Source organism: Cynocephalus volans, chromosome 6, assembly GCF_027409185.1.
Source record: "Cynocephalus volans isolate mCynVol1 chromosome 6, mCynVol1.pri, whole genome shotgun sequence".
Lineage (NCBI taxonomy): Eukaryota > Metazoa > Chordata > Mammalia > Dermoptera > Cynocephalidae > Cynocephalus > Cynocephalus volans.
This window is the reverse complement of record NC_084465.1, coordinates 121,588,297-121,613,427: the sequence shown is the minus strand read 5'-3', so window position 1 is coordinate 121,613,427 and position 25,131 is coordinate 121,588,297. Positions and strand designations below refer to the sequence as shown.

The 25,131-nt window shown below is 49.4% G+C and overlaps 1 protein-coding gene across 1 annotated transcript in view; it reads left to right on the top strand.

Annotated features, from left to right (window-relative positions):
• The window catches only part of ADARB2 (adenosine deaminase RNA specific B2 (inactive)), a 474,444-nt gene that overhangs the window by 288,733 nt on the left and 160,580 nt on the right, over positions 1-25,131 (top strand). The gene's annotated exons all lie outside the window — the stretch shown is intronic.

The following is a 25,131-nucleotide window of genomic DNA, read 5'->3' as shown; positions in this document are numbered from 1 at the left end:
AAGTGTGCCGTCTCGATAATTAGATAAATACACCCGACCACTGGTTACCAGCCTAGTGAAGGATCTAATGATGTTATTTTCCACGACTGTGCTGGTCTGACGGTCCCCATCAAATATCTGTCTTTGCTACCACTTGTCAGCCTTACACACAACTGTCGACGTAAAAGCACATACAAAAGTAACTGCTCAGACATGAAAATCACAGGGCAGGAGCTCATTAAACAAAGAAACGGCACGAGCCGTGTGCTGTGTGCTAGACAGAACGTTAAGTGGTGTTTCCTGCTAGCAGGAAGGTATCGGGCTTTTAAATATTATTCACATTTCATCATGCACCACATGCTCCTGCCTAATTGCTGAATGTTTTCTCTTGTGCTTAAATTTTATGCCACAGATTATTAAAAATTGACTTTACAATATTTATTCTACTTATCTTCTCAAGCCAGACTGGGCTTAGCCCATAGGTTTAGTGAATTATTAATTTTTAAAGGCAATTTGTGCTACATTTTACACTTGGATGATGTCCAGAGAGACCCTGATTTCTAGTCCAAAACTTACAGAACTGAATCACTTTGATCCATCTTTAATCTAAAGACTCTTAAAGCACATGCCCAGAGATGTAAAAGCTAATGAGTCCCTCCAATGTAATGTGAAAAGCTAACAAGCACTTAGTTAACACTTAGATTCACGTGAGGAAAGAGGAAAGCTACCATTTCCGGTAGGTTATCTGAGCAATAACCTTGGACAATGTGATTCATTCAGTCATGTAACAAGAACTGCTTATAGACACAATGACACATTAATAAACCATTGTGCCAGCAAACACTCCAGATCACCCAAGCTCGCTACAGAGCTGACACCAACCTCCCAGACCCACTACACCTGTTCTACCACGTCTGCTGAGGCCATGCCCTCTAGAAGTTGCTCCTGATTTTCCTATAATTCAGTCTACTTGGGTGAGAGCCAAGAGAAACTCTTACACTGATTCCCATTTGATATTTGTTTATAAAGTGTATGATAGTGAAATTCCACCGTCAATACACTAAATTCTAAATTTAAATTATATACTAAATTGGGAGTAGACTCCTAGATACCAAAAGGTAAAATGGTTAATAACCAACCCCTTACATTTTTGTATATATATATAAACCCTTGCTTTTGTCTTATCTTTCTGAAAACAAACCTTGTCTAAATGTTCGTTTTCTTAGCCCCACTATTTGACCAAGATCCAGTGTTCAGGTGGGTCCTTTCCTTCTGCAGCTAAGCAGTTAACATATAAAAAGGGCATAGGACGTACTTAGCTGGTTCATCATGAGAAATACATGCAACAGAGAAGGAAAAGTTTCCAAGTAAATTAACAAAAATTGAGACATATTTTTTTTTCCAGAGTGTCCTTCAGAAACTTTAGACGACTTGATATATTTGTAGAAATTAGGAAGCTCATTATGCTTAAGAATCACTATTGTATCAGGGTTGTTCAACATGAAACTAGCTGGGGCACTGGCAGGGAATGATTTGGGCTAGTCGTACCGTTGTTCAATTACTCTGGCCAGATGTGGGGTTTACAGTCTAGAGTTCTGTGTGAAACCTGATTACAGAAGAAATTTACTCAGGGTACTGGAGACTTCAGACAACTGTTTTGTATCACAGACTTTTCTTTTCCATTCTGGTGCTATTTCGATTGTTTTGTGGATACCTTGAAGAAATCCCTAAATAGGTGGCAATCAGAGTTTAGAGCAGCTGATGCCTTGTCTGTCTCTAGCCAGGGCCCCCTGTCATAAGGGGGTCCTATCCTGGCTGGGGCCATTGAGGGAGCAAGCTAGAGCTGAAACTGTGGCAGGAGCAAAGTCGAGGAGCAGGCCCTTGAAAATGTTAAAACCCAAGCCCTGAGCCTGGGCCTGGAGTGTTTTCTCGGGGCTGCAGGGATGCTCACAGCTGACTTGAAATTCTAACATGATGCTCCCCTGCACCAGGACTGATCTGCTTGATTCTTGTGAACAACTTAACAAAACACCATAATTACGCAGACCATAATCCTAAATGTCGTACAACATTCTTCAGTTTACGGAGTTGTCCCTCCCTGTCAGATGGAGGCACAGTCCCAAGGTGAGGAGCTGGCTCAAGAGGCTCCGGGGCCAAAACGAGCTGCTCGGCTGGCCGTGGCCTCCCACACAGGAGCCCTCCTGCTCCACGCTCCATCTTACCCAACACCTGAGTGCACGGAGTGACCTTCCCGTGGTTTTTAAACATACTTCAAATACTTTATCCTTTAGAAAGTCTAAGCATTTTATCCACAAAGAAGGGCAAGGCCACTCCCCACCCACCCATTCTGTGTGCACTTGGCCTCTGGGCTTCCAGCACAAACTCCCTCTGCACCCCACTGGCACACGACACTGGCACTAATGCATGCAGTCGGTTACAGGTCACCACTGTGCGAGGTGCACCGGGCCCTGGCAATGCTGGTGGAATGGTGAGTTAATGGCATGTAGGCAGCAGCCACAGTTCACCCTGAGGACACAGAGCCCAGGTGGGGGGTGGTGCCGAATCCATCCTCAAGGCCCTGGGACTGCCTCCAGGGGAGCAGCTCCAACCCATGGCACAGACGTCTCTTATTATACACAAGACAATAGATGAACGAGATCACAGACATTTGCTCACTTGTCAAACACACCATGCAGGCTCCTTTTCTGTCCATTTTGCTGTGATTTCAGAGTATCACTCACCCCTCAGCATCTCCATTTGCTCCACCTGTAAAATAGGAATAAGAGTCATATCCATCCTTTGTTCTTACTGTGAGTCAAGGAGAAGCTTATACAAAGCAAGTAGCAAAGTGCCTCAGAAATCTCTCAGCAAATCACTTCCTGATATCTGGTCTACATTGCATGGTCCTGTCCATACACCACACACTTCTTGACAGTCTGATCTGCACTGCCTCACCATCTGGTCTACACTGCCTACCCATCTGGTTTACACTGCCTACCCATCTAGTCTACACTGCCTAACCATCTAGTTTTCACTGCCTGACCATCTGGTCTACACTTTCTGACTGTCTTGTCTATACTGCCTGACTCTCTGGTCTATACTGCCTGCTCCTGTCACATGCTTTCTCAAACACTCCTGCAGTGACAACCCCCAAGCCCATTGACTTGATGTCCCCACAAGGAATGTTTCACAAACACAGGTTTTGCGACTCTCCTTCTCAGCCCTGTGGGTGGTCCCACCCCTGGCTCGATGTCCCGCCCCGTTCCTGCTCAGGGGACACACTCTGTGTCTCACACGCCAGCTTTCCAGACAGTACCCACAGGGAAGGTGTGGTTTGGACAAGGGTCCTGTAATGGAGCTCTCACCACGTGACTCATGGGCTGGGATCTCATGGAGACTAAGGGAGTTCACCAGGCCCAGTTCTGCGGAGTGGAGTTCCTAGCAGACTCTGTCCTCATAGACTCCACAAGGGCAGCAGTGGGGTCAGGCTCCTGTTGCAGACATACGTGAAAGAACAGCTTGTGTCAGCCCCTGAACTGGCACCTCCTGCAGCCCCTCCATGAGCAGGCAATCCACCTGCTCTTCCTGTCAGGGTCCCACCAGCAACTCACTGTGAGCCTCTGCCAGGTCCATCAACAGGGAGAGTGTGAACCAGCAGAGAGAGGACAGCCAGGAGCCCAGGGACACCCACAGGGACCAGTCGGTCATCTGACAGCCCATGGGACAACCAAAAATGTCTCCAGACACAGCCAAGTGTGCCCTGGGGGCAAAATTACACCTCCAGTCCCACACTGGTCTAATACACAGTGAATTCTGATGCTGTTTGTTGGGGTAACTGAGGAGAATTCACAGCAAGAGTCAATGTCCCCAGACAAGGGTTTCTTTATCCTACTTAACGCATTTCTAACATTCACTGAATCTTGCTAAGTATTTCTATCCATCTTGGCAGAACTGATTGTATAATCTGCAAATCTATTTTTACTGAAGACTATTAGAATTTGACAAAAAGTTTAAAAGGATGAGTTAGTCCTGTGCCTGTGAGCATCCTCAGTGCTCAGCCTATGGGCCACTCCACAGTGAGGCTGAGACGCTGCTCTAGGTGCGGGAAGGCCCCGGATGGGGTGCCTGGTAGGGGATCTCGGCTTCAGCCCTCACCAGCAATGAGGGGTCCTTTCTGTGCCCCAGTTCCTTTTCTGCAGAACAGGACCCTTCTCATAAGACAGTCAGACTGAGTGTGGCACATGACAGGCACGCTGTAAATTTCACCTGTAATTTTTAGTATTTTATTTAAAGAGCAGTACCTGATATTGACTGGGTGATTATTAAGTCCCAGCATGATCTGATGTGAATTGAAGGCCACAAATGTGGGCATAAGAAATAGACCTTTCCCACTATAGAATTCCACCTAACTCGTACACAAGCCTCATGCAGCAGTATGGGGGTGCAGTTTCTGTCCATCCAGCACCCACTTTCCTGGTGTTGTGCCCATGTGTAGGGTGGGGACCCCCTTCTCGTGCCATCCTCCATCCCTGTGTTCACTGGGATGCCCTCTTCCTGGCTGGTCTCGGCTTCAGCCCTTGCCCCTCAGCAGTAGCTCATGTCGCCCAAGATCCAGCCACATTATCGGCCGCCCAGGTTGGTCCTAACACCTGTCTCCTGCCTGTGGCCCCTCAGGTGGCACAGGTGGTCTTTGTAGCTTGTAGACCATTCCAGGCAATTCAGAGCTGGCGTCTCTGCCAAGCTTTCCAGGCCCCTCTGCTAAGAAGCTACAGTGCCACGTCCCCATGGAATCCACAGTCTGGGGTTCCGGCTACTTTCCTGCCCATCCTGAGACAATGGGCGACCCCACTCTCCACTGGGGTGGGGTCAGCTGTAGGAGGAAAGCGAACATAAGTTAATGTCACAACAACAGCCCCGCAACTGTGCATGGGCTTCCTTGTTTGATGCCACGGTGACTCTAGGAGGTAGCTACTATTTCTACAGGAAAGAGAAAACTGAGATTTAGAGAAGCAACGTGGCTTGCCAGAGCCACGCAGCCCCAGCAGTGGAGGAGAGCTCAGCTCCAAACAAGGCCCAAGGGCCACGCCTGCATCCCAGTGAAGACCCCACACCTGCCGCCTCCCAGCCAGGGTCTGAGCAGGGACGCGCCAGCCGCTGCAAACCAGACTCATTATATGGCCCATTACTCTCAGAATCCTTCTGTTGCTTTGAGTTGATTACCTGAAATAGTCCCTAACCCATATTCTAGCAGAGATGGGGATCATTTTTATGCTTTATGTGTCGACTCTGAAGAAATATTTTCAGGTGTTTGGGACATTTTTGAATTTATAGATATAATAGCTTTAAAGTTAAATGAAGACCTATTTTAAAAGCAAAAAAAGTCACAAGTTCTCGTAGCTAAGGCTCAAGTTTAATTTAAGCATGTATTTATAGATTTTTAAGGTTCATTTGTTCAAAAAACGTTTCTTTTAGCAAACTTTCATCTTCCCTTTTCAATTAACTCTCCAAGGTGTTACAGTAAACAGACCAAAGAAGTTCAGCTCTTTATAGTGTTTTGCAACTTTCTTCTAAAGATCTGAGAGTTGCCCCAGCCCTGAGCCCTACTCTGTGAGATTCCCACACTCGTAGTATGCCCTGAGCCATTTCAGGACGGTTTCCAAGCCACGGCTCATGCTGAGGAGGACCCTTGACAAGGTGCAAACACCTTGATTGCTGCTTTCACTACACAAAATGTGCCCTAGAGTCTAAAAATTTCTCAGAAAAGAAGGGCCCTCCTTAAACTACCTGGCTACTTGACCAGAGCAAAAAAGAAGCTGATTATCAGAGATATTAAATTCTCTTAGACAGAGGTATCATTTCTAAGGGGTCTTCCCAGTCACTTGCCGGGAAAGGTTGTTTTAACCTGCAGCTTTGGGTCTTTGTGTACAGAAATCTATACTGACAGCTACGAGGATAAGGCAATGGCTTCCAAAATGCAGATGAAATGCAGAGAAACAGAGGAGCTTCTGCTACAGAACTGTGCGTGTTTATCAAGCACTTAGGTGTCCTTCGCTTTATGCCTGGCAGGGTCCAAGCCCTCTGTAAGTAGCGCCTCACTAAATATTCACGGCAGACTTGGAAGCATGATTCCGTCGGCAACCCCACACGCCACGCTGTCTGTCAGGCCATCTGTCCTCTCAGTGTGGCCAGCTGGTGCTGATCCCCACCTGTGACCCCAGCCCAAGGCCCACATCTGAGGTGCTTGCCACTTTAGGGAAGCTGTCCTGGCCTTAGGGACACTGTCAGAAAGCACCTGAGGAGGAAAAGGGACAAATTCTCAACTTTGGGTCAAGCCTCTTGGGTCCAGCTGTAAGTCAGGTAAGAGTCAGGAAAAAATTGCTCCAGGAAGTCCTGATTTCTCCTGATTCTTGGTGAGGGGCAGGAGGAGGAGTGTCTCAGGCTGGTGGAGAGAGGTCAGTTGACAGTGGAGCCCCAGTGCAACACTGTCCTCAGCCATCTGGGTGGCTGGGGCAGACAGGAAAGAGGACGTGGGCCTGTGCCAGGCACCCGCAGAGCCTCTGGGTCCAGAGAGGCCTGGGAACTTAGCGGAAGTTCTCACAAGGCCCAAGAGAGACCAGAAGTCAAGGGCGGTGGTGGGCATTTGTGCTCTGGACCAAAGGGCTGCCGACAGAAGAACAGGTGCAGTCTCTATCAACACGTAAGGGAAGGGAGCCAGAGAGCCCTGCAGATGATGCTCCGCACAGGGAGGACCAAGGACAGCCCAGGATGGAGACTCGGCTTCTGGAGGATAGGGAGCAGCCCTAATTGACGGGGTGTGGAAGGGAAACAGCTGTGCTCACCCAAGAGAAATCCATTTGAAGACGGTGCAGGTCTGCAAACCAGCATGTGGCTAAAGCCATGCAGATGCGCATGCCAGCGGTCATGGTGCCCCCGTGCACATGCTGGCTGACCCCTGTGAGCGAAGTAGCCGGAGGGTCTTCAGGCGGGAAGCTCTGGCATGGAGGAGCAGCATCTGAGCCACACATGTGTCTGGTTTTCAAGGCTACACCACTAACGATCCGAACTTCAACCGTCTGCCTCAAACAGTGGAGTCTCTAGGGCCGCAGCTACTCTGCTGAAGTGAGCCTGCATTTGGATGTAATGGACCCCTCTGTTGTCTGCAGGCATAGAAAAGGGCTCATCCTTTTCACATCATTATTCCGCTCTCAGGACATGCGATGATGTCATCTAAGTCCAAGAAGACCCAGCCTGGACCTTCCATCCTGACACTGTCTTCGGCAGGTGGAGGCAGGTCCAAGCCCGGCCCAGCCCGAGACCATCACCACCGAGACCAACCTAGCATGGTGGGTCAGGTAGCCATGGAGAAGAGACCTCTGAAAGGAGAAAAATTCTCCACTTAGCTTCGGGTCACATCAAGGCTGCAAAACACACTGCAAAGGTGGGAAGCCCATTGTTGGAGAGGCGTCAGCACAGAGGTGAAGTGACCGGAGTGACAGGGACGAGGGAATGCCTCTCCCTGGGCCGGTGCAGCTGCCTGCTGCCACGGTGAGGGAGCAAAGTGTGTCCGAGGGTCGGGTGGGCCAGCTGGGGCCATGGGCCTGCTGACGGAGGAGGGCTCATGAATCCCCCCAAGGGCAGCCCCGTGGCCCACATCCTCGGAGCAGTCACTGGCACCACCAGGTACCCGGCAGCTTCCAGGGCTGGTGTAGCCCAGCTGCGGGGTGGTGAGCCAGGATCCCCTGTGTGCCGTCCCCGGCCCACAGCCAGGCCTGGGGTCCGAGGTAGTCCCAATCCCCGCTCTGAGCACTGGTGGAGGCAGAGTTCCCAGTTCCAGATGCCCCAGTCCATGAAGGCAGGGCATTGGCACTTGCAGACCACTTAAAGCAGGAGTCGAGTGAGCAATTCACACATGAGAAACGCAAGTGCCAAGGCCTCCTACAGGACAGACAGCCTCCCCAGTTACCAAACACGGGCAAACTGAGGCACTCAGATGTGCTTTTATTTCAAATGGGCGACGATGTTTTGGAATAAGGACACTTGTGGCTGGTGAGGGTTAAGTGAGCAGGCACATTCATGCTGAGGGCAGTCCCAGGACTTGGCACAGCCCTTCCATAATTTGATTTTGGGTATGAAGAGCCTTGAAATTATGCATTCCCTTTGACCCAGCCATTCTGTGAGAAATTAACCAGTAGATAATCAGAGACACGGTAAAAGATTCTTGTGGAAGGATGGTCGTTAAAGCATTATCAATAATATATACATAATATATGTACACATATATATCATATCCAAAAACATTGGAAACTCCCTATGCATCCAGCAGTTTGGGAATGGTGAAACATCTGTGCTGTATATTTTCAATGGAATGTGTTATGTAGACATTTAACCTCATGTTTTATGAAATATTTTAGATCATGAAAAATGTTCACAAGATAACAGTATATGCAGGGGAAGTCAGGATTACCAAACCATGTAAAGTATGACCACAAGTTGATTAAAATGAAGCATGCGCTCAAATTATATACTCGCAAATTAAATCAATCTATGCATCTACCATCTCTGCCTCTCAAAACAAGACAGTATAAAATATTCTGCAAAACGATTTACAGTACACGCCCCTGGAAGGTGGAGTCAAAGGCAATTCAATCTTCTCTTTAAATAATGTACGTTTCTTTTTCCTATAATAAAGAGATACTCATTTCAAAGGCAGGAAGGCTGCGGCTCCACGTAGACAGCTGCCTGCACTTCTCACTTCTCCTGGGAAGTTTGGTTTCTCTCTGAGCACCAGCACCGCCAGAGAACCACCGTGTAGAACAGACCCCTCCAGAGCAGGAGGGAGGCCCCTGGTTGGAGGACTGGGTAGGGGTGGTTACCAGGGGGTCTTCAGGGAAAATCTGCAGTTGGGGAGGAAGGGAGAAGGCACCATGTTCAGAAACATCATCCCCATCTGACATCAGGATTCTGGATTCTCAGAAGCCCCCTGAAAGTCTCTTCTGACAGTGCTGGGCTAGGACCACACCAGCATCAGCTGCAGCCGGGCCTTCTCGCTATATTACAGCCGAGCAGAAGTCCAGTCTGAGTCCTCGGGATCGTGTGAAATGTATTTTAACTCATCACCAGGCCTCTTATGCACTCCTAAACTGAAATACTTCCTAAGTAAAGCCCAGCCCTGTACAGAAAAAAACAGTCAGTGTCTGATGGGACCACCCCTGGGAACGGGGTTAATCCAGAGACCCTTCCCCTCATCATACACAACCTCCCCGGAAATACTGCTCCCCCTTGGAAGTGCCAGGAGACTGGGACCTGGCTGCCCTCCAGCAGTGCCAGCAGAAGAGCCCGCAGGTGCTGCAGTGACAGCAGCTGGCATCCTGGGCTCCTGGGGAGAGATGAATGGAAGGGGACATGGTTAAATGCTGACAATGCTGCGCGCCCACGCCCATCAGGGTTGTCGCTGGAACAGCAAATCAGTGTGGAGATCAGCTCAGAACCAGGCTGGCCTGTCACCCTGTCAGGGAATAAGGAAGCTGTTAGAGGGTATTTAGTGGACTCTGTAAGCACCTGTGTAAAAAAACACACTTAATGCAATGTTATAAAAACCGAAGGGCTTTTCAGATGGCGGCTTCATGCAGTGGCTCTGGCATAAGAGGAGATGTCTCCCTGCGGGGCTGGTCACTCGTGCCCCCTGGCCATCTGAGGGGGGTTTCTTCCGGAGACCACAGTCCCTCCCATTCATCATCTGTTAAATGAGAGAGCCAGTAATCCATCATTCAGTCCTGGGGTGCGGCAGGAGCCCGGGCCCTGGGTTGATGGAGATGGAAGAAAGAGCAAATGGGCATCCTCTCGTCCATGGGATAGCCTGGATCATTAAGGGCACATGCCCTCCTTAGAAGTCACAAAGGGTGTCACTTCCACCCAGTCTTAAGCCTTCTTTATTTCAGACAACCCAAGAACATGGAGCATTTCTGCGTTTTCCCTGCACCTGCCTAGACTTCCCAGCACCGAGCTTTGTGGACTTCATCTTAGGCCCAAAATTAGATTATCTGAGAGTTCCTCCAAAGTTTGAAAGATCCGTCAGTCCATGGGAGGAAAAGTCCAGGCCAAGTTTATTACTAGGAGCTAATGGTGCAGAGATTGAGGGGAAGAAAGGAAGCCCTATAGGAAGATGACCATCTGTGAGCTTCAGTTACTGGGCCACATCTGTCCAAGGACACCCCTGTCCTGCCCTCTCCCCTCCCCAGGTTTCATGTGCATGCTGTTTTAGGTCTGCGTGGGAAGCAGATGCAATGGTGAAGTGTCCCTTTGTGGCACTTCAGACTGATCTGTTTACAGTGGGAGTCCCAAGGGCACAGTGTGTCTTCCAACTCCACGTCTGAGCTCCTAGGGGGGCAGGGGGCAGGGGTCTGAGACATGGAAGACAGCGTACATGTCGGCTAGTGAATCCTACAGTGAAAGCAGCTGGGAGAGGGACCCAGAGTCACATCATGGTCTGCTCATCATCCAGATGAAAATCTACACCGCCATCATGGCAGGCTCTTCTGGAAAGAACGACCTGTAACCAGTCAATAGGCAAAGGGTTTCATAAACAGGCTTCTGCTGGAGGACAGCATCCGGAGGCTGCAATATGCATCGCAAATGTGGGGAATATTGTGGTACATTCCCCAGAAACACACTGAATCACACAACCTTTATCTGTAGAGATCTCATTTTGCAGAGAGGCACTAGAGTCAAACAGCCTGAATTTGAGCAAATTATGTCATCCCTCCCTGCCTTGGTTCCTTACTGCTAAGAAGGAGACTAATCACGGCAGCTATCTCAGAAGCCTGCCATGAGCAGTAGTGAGGCAGTGCATGTAAACTAATGCTTTACACTTTCTTCTTGAAGCATAGTCAATATGTGATGAATATTAGCCCTTACGAGCCTTGTCCCTGTTGTCACAGTCTGGCACAACAGGGAAAGGGAAGAATCCTGTCCTGAGGGACGGGGTTTCCACGTCCTCCACCATTAGTTGTCAAGGACTGTGCCCAGGAAGCCTGTGGAAGCCGGGGGAGCCATCCCCGAGGGTGGAGGAGACACTGGGGACAGTCCCCACTCAGGCTCCTGCACCAAGAATTCTGCGTAGCAAGCTTCCACCTGAGATTTAATTTGAGCAAGAGAGGACACAGGGTCCTGCAGTTTAAACAAGCTACACGTTCTTAAACGACTTAAACAAAAGAACCAGTGGAGACTACGTGCCCCGAGGGGGTTAACCCGCTGCTTCTTTGGGGATGAGAACAACGATCCTACTATGTCTTGTGCCTGCTCCTTTTTCAGTATTTCCAAACAACTGCTCATGGCTTAGCTCCCGGGAGTCTGCGCAGCCTCCCTTCGGGTCCTCCGTGAATTTCACCGGGGAACAATGGAACGGAAGCAGCGCGTCCCCCAAGCAGCGCGCGGCCCTCACCTCTCCGGGCGGCGGGGACGCGGGAGAGGACGAGGGTTTGCAGGACGTGGCTCGGCTCCAGCTCAGCGCCCCGCCAGCGGCCTCCTTGCTGTCGCTGCGCCTCGCCCTGCTGTCACTTTACAATCAATGATGCATTTTCCCTGAAGGCGCAGGTGGAAGGGACGGAGCAGGGCCCTGTGCACCCCCGGCCCAACCACCCGCCCGCGGTGCTTCCTCCTGAGCCTCGCTGGGTGCGCAAAAACGCCCGCAGGGCAGTCCCCGCTTGGACACTCGGGGGCATGGTCGGCACCTGCGACCTGCGGGGACCCCCGGGGGGGCGCAGGGTCGGCACCTGCCTGGGGCCTAGACTCCTGGCTCCATCACGGTTCTGCTGCAGGGTCTGGAGACCAGCCCGGGGTCGCCCTGGGATCTGACAAGCCCTTTCAGTGGAGCGCCCACGTGAACCCTCCAAACCCACCCGCCTGGTGCCCCACGCACAAAGGCAGCTCCTGGCAATAGCTACTTCAATCTGAAGAAAGGATTTGCCTCCTGTTCTGCCTCCTTTTGAACCACAACACTTATGTTTCAATTAAACAAGCAGTCGGTGTTGTCATTAGAAAACACCAAGGAAGCACGAGCCCCTTAGCAGGAAGTCATTTCTCAGTCCTGGTCGGCCTGGAGCCCCCACCTCTCGGGAACCTGACTCAGATCCACTGTGAACCCTGTGGGTCACAAGCACCAGACACATGAGACACTGCATCTGGTTAATATCAGTGGGATAGCCCCACAAACATCCAAATGACAAGTGTGAGCAGCCACCCCCTCCATGGGTTAGGAGGCTGAGTTGTCTGGGGCAACAGAGCACAGCAGGATGACCGTGAGATGAAAGTGTATTTAGGATGCTGTGGAAGCCTGGGAGAGGGACATGCCCCCCAACACCTCATTAACTGAAGAAGAGCCAGGAATTAGACAGGAAACAGGCCCCGGTGCCCACCGAGGGGGTCCCAAGCTGCAGCTGTGAGGACAACTCCACCTCTGACCTGGCTCACTTGCTGGCTGCGGGTAGCGTAGGCTGCATTTGTGCAGAGTCTCTGCTCTTTTCAAACCAACTTCCCATTTCAGCTTGGCCCAAGGAGCTGCCTAAATTTGCTCATTCGGGTGTCAATAAGGTAGAAATGAAGGACAATGGCCCCTCCATGACCACAGTAGGACAAAGTTCTTTAAAAAAATACATTCTAGGCTGACTATAGCTAATATGATTGTTGAGTATTTCTAAATAGCTACAAAAGAGTATCTTGGCTGTAATCACCACAGAGAAAAGATGAGTGTTTGGATGGTGGATATGCTGTCTACCCTAAGTGAATCGTTGTGCCGTGTGTGCATGTACTGAAGCATGCACTGCCCCCCACAAATGTGTACAAATAAATTGTAGAGTAAAAAAAAAAGTGCATCACAATTTCCAGGACAGTAGCCTCTACCTTGTCAACACCACCTAACAATCATTCCAGCACCTCAGCACGGGTTCCACCCTCACCCCATAGGAGGCAACACTCTATATTCCACGGTGCAGGAGAGGTAGGAGTGACAACCAAGACAGGGTGTTACAGCGACCCAAAATTCCCACTTTGCAAATGCAGGACTCAGGGCCAACAGAAAATGTATAAATTATTTCATGATGCAAGAGGAGACAAGTTAGGACATATTTGGTTGCAAGTGTTAAAAAATCCAATCATGGTTCACAAAACTGAAAAGTTGAGTATTAGAGCAGGCCAGGCCCAGCTGGGATGGGAGTCCTGTGGGGGAATGGTGGCCAGCTGTCTCCACCTCCAGCCCTCTCCTCCTCCTGCCCGTCTCTGCCTCCACACTCTTCTCTTGCATGTTAGCCGCACACAGTGCCTGGAGGGCCCAGAGTTCCCGTGGCTGTAGGACAGCTACACTCAGCCTCCCTCACCCAGCAGGAAGACAGAACTGCTCTCGCCCATCAGTCAGAAAGAGCCCTGGGTCTGACGCCCGTTGGCCTGAACCGAGTCAACACCAGGGGAGTGTGGCTTCCCTGGCAGGGGGCGGGTGCTGTCACATGGGACCCCCTCTAGAAATGCCCCGCTCTTGGCTTAATGCCTCATTGTCACTGTCTTGACATTCTTAATGATTTTCAGCAAGGGGTCCCATTTTTTTCGTTTTGCACCAGACCCCACAAATTCTGGAGTCCATTCTGGCCAGGAAGGTGGTTTATGCTGGTCAGGCTAATCAGAGCTCCCTGGAGGCCTAGAGGGGGTTCAGCCTCACCCAGCTAGCAGGTTGGAGTTGGGAATGGGTGCCTACCCACAGAAAAGGGGGCTGTGATTGCTAGAAGGAAAGTGGGTGCCAAATGGCAAAGATCCCGCTCTGCCTCCTGCAGGTCAGCGCTCTACACAGCTTCAGCCCATTTCCTCCAATGTCTTTGAGTGATTAACATATTTTATAATTGATGGTTTGACATAAGTGATATAACTGTAGTAGTGTAAACTTTCAGATGTTTGTGAGTGAAACAGACATTTCCATACGAACCATGGAACCAATCCACAGGGCGCTGTTTCTTGGTGAGACACCATTTCTTCTGTTCTCTGCTGCCCACGCCATGTAGAACAGAGCCTGGCTCCTAGAGGGCACCCAATAAATACGCACAGAATGAATGTGGGTGAAGAAATCACTCAGAAATAGATTTTAGGATATACCCCGTCCCTGACTAGACCCACTTCCAGACATAACACTGATTCTTTTTTACCAAACACAAAATTAGCCTCCCACTCCCTACCCTACCCTGGAGCTCAGCGATTCAAAGCAAAATGAAATCTTTCCATTGTGTTACGTAGGAAATGTCTGCAAGGCAGTTCCCAAGACGTCAGGCTAGGCCTCATGATGGCCCATATGTCACCCTTTCCCAAGTCTGTCTCATGAACTTCTGTTCCGCGAGATGCTCATGAAAAACATGCTCCAAGGTCACGAGAGATGCTGTGTGCTCGCTCCTCCTTGGAGATTTTCAAATTACTTCAGCATGTTGCACAGTATAAGCCCTGGGAAGCCCTTCAGTAAAGAAATCTGTTTAATTTCACAGAATTTAACATTGCACAAATGCATTTGCTCATAGGAATTTTGGAGCAATAGTATCTAGTTTTGTTTGGCAGAACACACTTGGGGAACTGCTCTCCCAGGCCTGCCTGGAATTTTCTGAAGACAAATAAGAAAACTCAGCTCGCTTGTGCGGCTCACTCACCTCTGAGAGGGTGAGATACGTAGAAAAAGAATTACTTGCAGAGCGGAGTCACACCCATCGGCCCAGACCAGCCTGTCCAATCACTATGAGGCTTCTACTCTTGGCGATAAGTTGGGGACATAAAAATGAACGAGGCACAGTCCATTTCTGGAGCAAGTTACATTCAGTACAGAGTCATAACATGCCGACTCTTGTTGTCTGGCATGGCTGTGCCAGTCCTTGTGTTGAGAGGGATTCTGAGGCTGCACCTGGTCTTTGTGGAAAAGAAGGCCCCAGAGCAGCACCTGACATCACCTATGAGCTGGCGGAAACCGGCATGTTAACTGTGCCCCCCAGAACCTGGCCTTGCTCTCTGAGGTGCAGGGACTGGACAGCAGGAATGACGACTGCACCAGCTAGGGGAGTCTGTTAGGACTGTGGGTAAAACCCAGTGCCCACCACACTCTCTGAGTGGCGGCGTCTCGCCTCAGCTCCCATAGCCCCCCATGGTCCAGCCCACGAGCACTGAGCCCTTGTCCTCTCCAACGTTTCCCATCACAGCTCAGGCCTTCCTGTCCACCAGCCTCACTGCAGAGTTGAAGCTGGACCACAGACCCCAGGGCCAGTGCTGCCACCCCGCCCCAGCCAACTGCTGCATGTCCTTTTCCTGCCTAGAGCCTCCTCCTCACCTGTAAAGGGGGGTACGGGGCTGGCCCTGGAAGCAGTCCCCATGCAGCCAGGCATGGGACACCCTGGCGGCGGCGTGCCACCAGGACGGTGCAAGACAGACATCATCTGTGTGGCCGAGAGCCTGGCAAGGGTTTGTGGAACCCCCTCACTCTGCTCTTTCCCTTTCAAGTTTTCCGATTCTTGTCACAGCCCCTTCTTGGAGAAGATTCCGGCGGAAGAGATGACAACTCTGATTCTTCTCCATTCCTGTTTAGTGTCATTTGCAGGCCCCCTAACCCAGCCACCCCCCTCCACGTGGCCTCGTAGCCTGGCCCCAGAACGGCTGTTTCCTGGAGCGTCCGCTGTTCTGAGGGCCCGATCTAAACACGCAGGCAAATTAAAACACGTGTTCGCCACATCTTATCACCAAACCACGTGGAGTCCAAGTCCCAGCGTAAGAAACGAGCCTCTTCCTAGTGGGGACCCCGGCGGACTCCCGTGTCCATGCCTGCCTGGCACCCCTTCCCGCCGGCTCTGGCCCGGCACCGGCGTGAGGGCCGCGAGGGAACCAGCCACGGGACTGGGGCGCTGCAGCCAGGCCCCCGCGCGCCTGCAGGACCACACAGTCCGCACCTGCCTTTCTCTTTACCGTCACTCACAGGCCTGGCTACGCGGCGTGGGTACATCTTGTGTGGTCAGACATTCCCCCGTTTACTCAACGACAGGCTGGTTGAGTAATAAATAACATACAAACCCCCCGAGTACAGGCGGCTCGTGCTCAGCCTCAGTCTCTGGGCGCGATCACGTGCACAGCACAGCGGCTCCTGCAGGCATGTGCAGCACACCTGTCACAGGACAGCGCTCACCAGCAACTTCACGGCACTCTGAGAGGCAGACACACCCCAGGGCCCAGGGCTGGGCGACCCCTGATCGACTGAAATTCAGTCAGGAAGGAGGGAAATGCTGGATTGTCATGACAAAAGAAAGGACGTTGTTGACCAAAATTCTGTTTGAATGCCGTCTGACAGTGCCCACCCGTCCCATACAACGGCCTCGTCTGCAGATCTTCTCAGGGCAGAACCTCAACATGATTCAGATCAATCGTCTAATCCTAAAGGAGATTTTGTAAAGAGGAGAAAGATCTCCTGAGGCAGTTTCCCCTTTCTATGCCTGAATTATAGGAGGATACTTCAAAAAGTTCATGGAAAAATAGAATTAAAAGAGAATATGAATCTTTCCCGGGAGTTTCCGAAGTACGCTGGTAATTACCAGCCCACTGAAATCATAGAAAATGTGGGACACTCCAGACCACAGAGATGGGATTCCCGTTGGCCTTGGCAGATGGTGCGAAGGAAGTCAGGATATCCCGTTAGTGTTTAGAGATAGGCACCCGCCCCAGGCAAGATAAAATAGCCTGAAACCAATGACTAAGAACCTTCATAATTCATCTGAATTCACATTTCCCTGCTTCTCACATTATTCATTGATTCACTGAGTGGACATTTGTTGTGACCCTTCTGAACGCTGAAATCCTTGCCAGGTTCTGAGGGAAGGTGTCCAGGGGAACAGTAAGTGTGCTCAGTGTACATCCCTGAAGTTCTTCAGAATGCTCTTCCATTCTTCTGCAGCAAGTCCTTCTCCCTGCCGCATCCCAGTGGACAGAACGGCCTGTCTGCCTGCACGACACTCCCACAGGCTGAACCGCATGTGTGGTATACCAGGACCACGGGAAGGTGCAAAGGTCTCTGCTCCATCCACCCTGATACCTGAAATTCCACCATTAAAGATTTCCTTGTGTGAATCGATTGCTCCATATTCTATTTCAAATATCTTAAGGAAAGAAATGGCAAATGAATGTTTTGCATTTATGTTACCTGTGTTCCAGACTGGGTTCTGCTGACGGTTTTAGGAAAAACACAGAAGGTTTACTTGGAATGTGGTGTTGGGGAGCTGATGGAGGGAATCTCGTTGGAACTTTTCAGGGAAGAGGGTGATTAGAGTTTCATATCAGAGAGAGGGGTCAGCACAAAACAGGAGTGAGCAGGAGGGACCAAGAGACAAAGGTGCCTCATTCACAGCCTCGCACAGTTTGAAAGGTTAGCTGCCTGGAGTGACACTCATTCTTTCCAAAACTTTTCTGAGCAGCTGTGTGGTGCCAGACCACATCCTGGACATGGGGGACTCAGCAGCAACGGTCACAGCAGGCAGAGCCCCTGCCCTCAAGAAGCCTAAATTCTAATAGGGAGAGATGGACAGTTGACAAGCAAGTGTGATGTGATATTGAAAGTGGCAATGAAGGCAGTGGAGGAAATTAAGCAAGGATGGGTGCTCCAGGCTGTGTTCTTAGATCCTGGGTATAGTAAGTGCCCAATAAATCTTCACTGAGTAAATGAGTGATGGAATGAGTGAATTCCAGACTCTTTCCACCCTCCATTCAAGTGCCCACACTAACCAGAGACAGACTTGGAGGGGGACAGGCTCAGCAGGTGAGGGACAGAAGGACGGCAAGGGACCGGAACCATCCACACTCTGCAGGGCTGTGTGTCGGTCAGTTCGTGTGCACAGAGAGGCTGCTGTGATCTTGCCGTCACATCATGGTCAGCTTGGGAAGGATCGTTTACAACACTCACTTTCCTGAGATGGGTGCATGAACAAACAAGTCTACTGGGGAGGTTAAGAATGTTAAATACCATTTTCATGCATTAGCCAGGAGCTTAATTGTAAAGGAAAATAATCACATTTAGACTTGCAACTTCAGGTACTGACACTTTGACCTGCTCTCTAAACAATTACGCCTGTGATCATTGCTCCATTTTCAGTGATTAGAGTATCTCATTCACATAAGAGATGAAGAACAGGGACCCAGCACTGACAATGCGGCTCAACAAAGTCAGCGGAGGGCAGGGTGACCTGCCAGGAAGCTTCATAATGTCCTATTTCCAGTTTTCAAATGAGCCCAACAGAAGATGGAAGCGAAGGTGGGGTCCAGGTGCCTTCAGGGATGCAAGTGTCAAAATTATCCGTGGAAGGCCTCGTAAGTTGAAGAGAGTTGTTGCTTCCCGTGAGCTGCACTGTGGTGAGTCAGACTCAGTAATCATGTAAAGCTCACCTCTATTGAGAGCGTGTCACATGCCAGGCACCAGCTGTGTCACATCCTCATCTTGTTTAATTCTGACAGCAACCCTATGATGACGATGATGATGATGATGATGATCTGTATCTTAGAGGTGAGGAGACTCGGATTTTAGGAGGTCAGTCTCATGGGGCAGGACCTCACAGCTCCTGTGTGGATCAGAACCTGGAACCTCCCGGACAGTGACGTCTGAGCCTTAACCCTCAGGGAACTGAGGATCCAGCTGAGGAGACAAGACCACCATGGTCACAAAAGTGGCTGTGCTGGGGACATGGGACGGTCTGGTGCAAGGCCTGGGCAGTAAGTATTGGAGGGAACCAGAGAATGGGGGCAGGAAAGACCTCAATGTGCCATGACCTCACCATTCTCTTATCGAACTACCAGGATCTTTGTAATGTAGAGACTTTCCACGGGGTACATTCAGGACTATCACAGAGTCTTCAGGGTGAAACGTATGGAAACAGCCAAGGCCACTCCCTCCCTCCCTCCTGGTGGGGCTTAAACCCCAGCGTCTGTGTTAGGCTTCATTTCAACAGCACAGCGTCACCAGCTGTCACGCATGAGCTCTGAGCAGCGAGTTGAGCACGGATTGTTGAGGCTTGAAGAGCAAGAGGATCTGTGCACAGCGAGTGCCTTCACCCACGAGTTCTCGTCCCCTTACAAGCCCATGAACCACAGCAAGTCCTTGCTTCAAACCTTCAGATCGTTCCTGAGGCCCTCGAGGTTCATTCTCACCAACATCAAGCTGCACATGACACCCACATTTGATCCCACCTTTCTGGCCATATGAGCCTCCGAGTAATTCCAAGAGTCCCCATGCTCTCTCTGACCATTTGGACCTTTGTACAACCTCCACTTAAGAAAAAAGACTTTGGCAACAAATTGAAAAACAGATTGATCAACCCAGTATAGAGGAGATTATTGCAAAACCCAGAGAAGAGCTGCTGCAACAGGGGCAGATGGAGCTGAGAAGTGACTGGAAAGAATACCCTAGAAGACTGGGTGACCCACTCATCATGTTGAGTGAAGAAGGCAGACAAGTGGAAGGGACTCCAGGGTCTCACGCATGGAACCAGGGGGCTGTATTAAATGGATCAGGGAAACACTGGACATGCTGGTTCTTGACTGGAGATATTCATCCAGTTTTGAGTAGATGGACTCAGAAATGCTCATAGAACAATAAGGTAAAACATCTAGTAGGAAGTGAGGATCTTGGCCTTAGAATCAGGGATAAAGAGTACAGTCGCCTTCAGACTACACAGCTTCCAATGAGAGCTTTGTGTGTATGTAAGATGCCCTTATATTTTATCTTCCACATGGGGACAGACCAGGGCACACAGGGGCAGGCAGCACTCTGTCCACAGAGCACTTGCTGTGAAGCAGGGCAGGGGCAGAAATGTTAGGGAGACACTGCTCACCACAGTCTCAATGTCACTATGAAATCACAGCCCAAAGTCCACACCCACGTGAGAAAACATGCCCTCCACTCAATAGAAAAATAGAGCCATTGTGCATGTTAAAGAAAATTTAAAAGCAACACCGACACAGGCCACCATCCAAGTTTCGTGCACAGCGTGCCCTGCAGCACACACCCAAGTCCCGCAAGCTCCAGGACTTGGATCATGATGCACTGCAATGGTGGGAAGGTTTGGGAGCAGGAAAGGTCGTGAAGAGGCAGGAAACAGACGCAGCTCAGGATTTGAACATCTCCTCTGCTGTGATAGCTTGTGTGTAGAATAACCACATTTCAGGGATGCACAATTCAGTGCTCAAAAAACCTGGTGAGCCTGAGTCTGTGACTGGATCTCATGAAGCTGTCCCTTCAGCAGCACAGGTAACGACTTAGGGCTGAAGCCCCTAGTGTAGGAAACGTAGGAAGTGTCTGGCCAGAGAAATCAAATTAGCACAACCTTTTTATAAAGATGAAATAGGACGTAACATTGTAGAGTGAAAAGATACTGGCTTAACATGTCTGCAGAGAAAAGGGGGAAGACAGGCCAGAGGATGCTGAGAGCAGAAAGGGCAGAACCTGCAGCACTCGGGAAGGACTTCGGAGAAAACATGTCCACAGGGACGAGAGATTCAGAACCAGTGCAGGGTCAACACTCACGGTGCAGAGTGTCATACTTCTAGTATGCTGTGGTATCCATGCAGGTTGGTAAGGTCAGATTTTTGTTTCTTGAGAATTTCCACCTTCAGGCTGATTAGCAAGTAGAACTCCTGACAGAATCACAGTCCAGTCATCTCCCGCGGACTTTCTCAGACAATCACTCGTCCTCAGACCCAAAAGAGCGATGAATGCCCTTGATCCCAGCTCCCAAATCTCCTGAAATGTCATTAACAGCTGGAGCCCTCGGCCACCTGCTGTCTGTGACCAAGAGTCCCAGCAGACGGTCTCACAAAGGAGAGAACTACTTATGGTGGCCAAGATGGACACAATGAAACCTTTCAGGCTCAGACGTTTGGGGGTGATATTAACCTTGCCCAGGTCTAGACAAGAGCCAACAGCTTCAGAGCAGAAGGAGAGGACATCCCCAGGGAAACCGCCAGAGAATCCCCTACAAGGACAGTGTCTGTGGGCATGAGCACCATGGGGGTGGCCGCACACTTGTTCTACGTGTGAGGGTTTATACGTGGATACCGAGTTAAATAAACCATGAATGTCTTTTTAACTAATGTGAGAAACACACTGCAGTCTTTATAGAAACTTTGCTAAGTGCCTGGGTGATTCCAGAATGCAGTTGCTACTGTAGCCACACAAACTGCCAGCCAAGCGCTCAGCGGGCCACAGACGCAGGAGGCACTGCTGGAGGAGTCACTCTGGACAGCATCCACTTTGCTGGCTAACGTGGGAGGACAGACTCTGAATAGGAGCTGCAGCGCTGTGCGTGGACATCTGGGCTTAACATGACAGGCCGCATTCCAGCTAAGCATGGCTCATGTTTGGAAATGGGAAAAGCCTAGACACAAAGGAGCACGCACGCCTGATTGTCCTGTGTACTCTCCTGTCTCTGCACAGTGGGCACAGATCCAGAGGGTCTGAAGAATGACTGACAGGGGAAAGGGGTGCTTGCAAAAAGTACGTTTAAATTAGGAGAAAAATCTAAAGGTGCGTGTTCACACTCAACCTTCCCGGGGAGCTGCCACACCCGCTGCGGCTTGCAGGCCCCAGGCATGGTCCCCACCTCAAGCTTTGTTTGGGGGTGGCACACACATCTCTGAAGTCTGTGAAATGTCCCAGCTTTGGCACAGGAATATCCTGGGGCTCTGAGGGGAAGCTACCCAGGAGGAGAACAAGATGCCTTAGAAATTAAACCGTGAGAAAGGATGAATTCTAAAAGAGCGCTAAGCTTTGCCACAGAACGAATCGACAGCCATGCTTCCCACCCTGTGAACTGGAAGTCCTCACTTCACATGCAGTTACCTGGAGCTCTCAGGGCTGCCAGAAGCTTACTGCAACTTCCACACAGGAGTCCGGGAACTTTGAAAAGAAATTTAGGAGTAAGATATTTCCTGGCTTCTCCTGAGTCCTCGAAGGACAAAAGGGCCCAGCCCCTGTGCACAACAGTGAGGGTGATACATGCAAAAGCCAAACTCCATGAGCTCCGGGTCCTCACTCACAAAGCAGGTGTCACAGGTTCACTGAGAGTTTCAACTCCTTGGAGCATAAACACGGAACAATTACTGGTTTTTTCCATTCTCCCCCTTCAGCCATATCCTGTTTTGCACCCCCCACCTTTTTATCCCTCAAAGAACCTCATGCAGAACCCATAACTTCCACCCGTTTTCAGTTTATGAAATGCAATCCAGTCCACATCAAAATTTACAATCTCATACCCAGTTGTGAGCCCGTCAGGGAAGAGGAAACTAGGAGAGGCTCTCTTTGTTTAATTGGGCGAGGTTGCAGTGCATATCCCTGGAGACAACTAGAAGATCATCGTGTCCTCGTTCACAGTTGTCCAGTGCTGGGCATCCCGCAGTCTAGTGTGGGGTGAGTCTGAGGGCCCCATGTCTGGGTGTTCATCTCTCGCTCTCTGTCTCTCTGTCTTTCTCTCTCTCGCTGTCTGCCCCCACCCCTGCGCTCATCTCTCACAATTCAGAAGTTCTGTGGTTATTACCCTCTGTCTGGTCCCCCCAAAATTCCCAGTTCAGCTCACATCCTATATCACCACCTGAAGGCTCCATCTCCACAGTGATGGGGAGCTGCCCAGATGCTTAACCTGGACAGTCTGCAGCCACTCTATCAGGGAGGAGACTGGATGGTTCAGCGGCGCTAGGTGCTTAGCAAATGGTAGACCATACAATCAGCTGTAAGGTCTCGGCTAACCGGCCACCCCATAACAAATGCCTCCCTAACACTCTTGATGAAGCAGGTCTCTCTGCACTGTTATTTCATAGCATCCAAGTCTGAAACTATGTTTTTAAGTGGGTAATTATTTGCAGTCAATGAATTTTCAGGGAATGTACTAGATTGCCAGTACTGCCATAACAAAGCATCATAGACTGGGCGGCTTAAACAACAGACATTTATTCTCTCATGGTCCTGCAGGCTGGAAGACCAAGATCAAGGTGTGTCAGGGCTGGTTTCCCCCGAGGCCTCCCTCCTTGGCTTGCAGACAGTGTTTTCTCCATGTGTCCTCACATGGTCGTCCCTCTGTGTATGTCTGTGTCCTATCTCCTCTTCCTATAAGGACACCAGTCCTCTTGGATTAGAGCCCACCTGTATGACCTCATTTTACCTTAATCACCTCTGTAAAGATTATATGTCCAAATACAGTCACATTCTGAGGACCTGGAGGTTAGGACTCGAGCATGAATTTTTGGGAGGACACAGTTCTAGCCCGTAACAATGGATAAGTAACTGATGCTACAGGCTGTTTACCTGGACACTTTCAGGACCAGACACAGGAGTTTTATTCATCTCTGAAATTGCCAGAAGAGATTCACACCCTACAATCACCAAAAGGAATCAAACCATCTTGTGTTTTACAAAACTCAGTGTGGACCCAGAATCTTTTTAAAAAGTTGCCTGAATTCCCTGGTATTGTTCATAGGATGGGAGCTTGAAAATAGTGCTTTAAAACACATATTCCTGAAAATCTGAGATCAATTCCTCACCTTTACTCCAAAGTGTTATTCCTTTTCTCCTGCCTGCATGGAGGTTAATTATTTTCTTGCTTCCCAGGGTGGCCCACCTGTTCACACTGATTTGCATTTGTGTTTAGATAGAAGCAGCATCCTTTTGAAGACGTACCTGTATTCGATGAGAATATACAGTTATGAGAGAAAGTGGGTCAGGCTTGACGGAGGCCATCTGTCAGAGTGTGTTTGGGCAAAAAGAAAACATAAGAAGGGAACTTATAAAAGAGGCTGAAGTATTGTAGCCCATGGGCACCAACAGAGATCTGTGGAACCCAACCATCAGCTCCTTTCCCTTTATGTAATTGTCCAAGAGAGCAGGGCTGTGCGGGACGCGTGATATACGTGGCCTACTAAAGGGGAAGACAAAACCACACTTTCAGTTTTTGAAATAAGGACAGAACCAAAATGCTCAATGTGTGTATTTTTTAAATAACCTATACCATGAAATAGTTAGTGCTTTTTAGGAGGCAGAGTATAAGATCAAATTCTAAATATTTTAGCAGCTATCGTTTTTATTAAAATTTCCAGCAAGTATGTTATTTCACATGAATGAGTTTCCATAACTTGACGTGTGCTCATGTGCCAAAAGATTTTTTAAATTTGTGTCATCCTTGGTTAAAATTGTTTGATGAATTATTTATAAACAAAATATCGTTTGCACCCAGAAAGTAAGCTCTAAAAAATTTAATGTTGTCACCACCCCTCAAATCATCGTTGTGGGTACACTGAGTCCTCAGGGGCTAGCGAGGTGTGTGTGGCTGGGCCTGAGGCTCTTAATTCTGCTCTCAGCTCTGCACTTTCCAGAGCTCCCACTTCATCTTTCAGTAGACACTTCTCTCTCTCTTTTATTCGCATGCAGCTGTCTCGATAAGAATCCAATGACATTTCCAAAGGGCTTTATCTTTGAGGTTGTGATTTTTCTTTATCTTTGAGGTTGTAATGTCTAGGCCTTTTTAATATATCTGAACTTTTACATCTATAAAAATAAGCAAAATAAGAAGGGAAAAAAATCCCACCACCTAAGTCCTGATAAGTGGGGCACAGCAGACCTGCAATCATTCTTTCCCAGCAGAAACCTTCATTGATAACTACTGTCCTCAGCCAGCCTCAATTTTCTTCTCTACAGGTCACACAATACTTTGAGGCTTGCTTCATGTCAACTTATTTTCTTGTCCCTCATGCTTTTGTCTTTTAATATTTATTTTAATAACTCAAGTGTAATTTACACACAGCAAAAAGTACAAACCATATGTTACAGTTTGAAGACATGCATACATACGCGTGTAGCTCACGCCCCTATCTAAACACGGAATGTTGTCACCACAGCAGGGAAAGATCCCTCACACCTCCTCCCGGCCGTCTCCAGCCAACTCCTGGAGGCACCCGCTCAATTCCTCTCACCAGGACTGGTTTCACCTGTTCTGGAACTTCATGTAAATGAAATCACATAGGTCATTCTTTTCGTGTGCCTAGATTTTCTTGCTCAACATAGTGCTTTTGAGATTCATCTATAATCATAATGTATTTTAATATTTTGATTGTTTTGTTTTGTTTTGC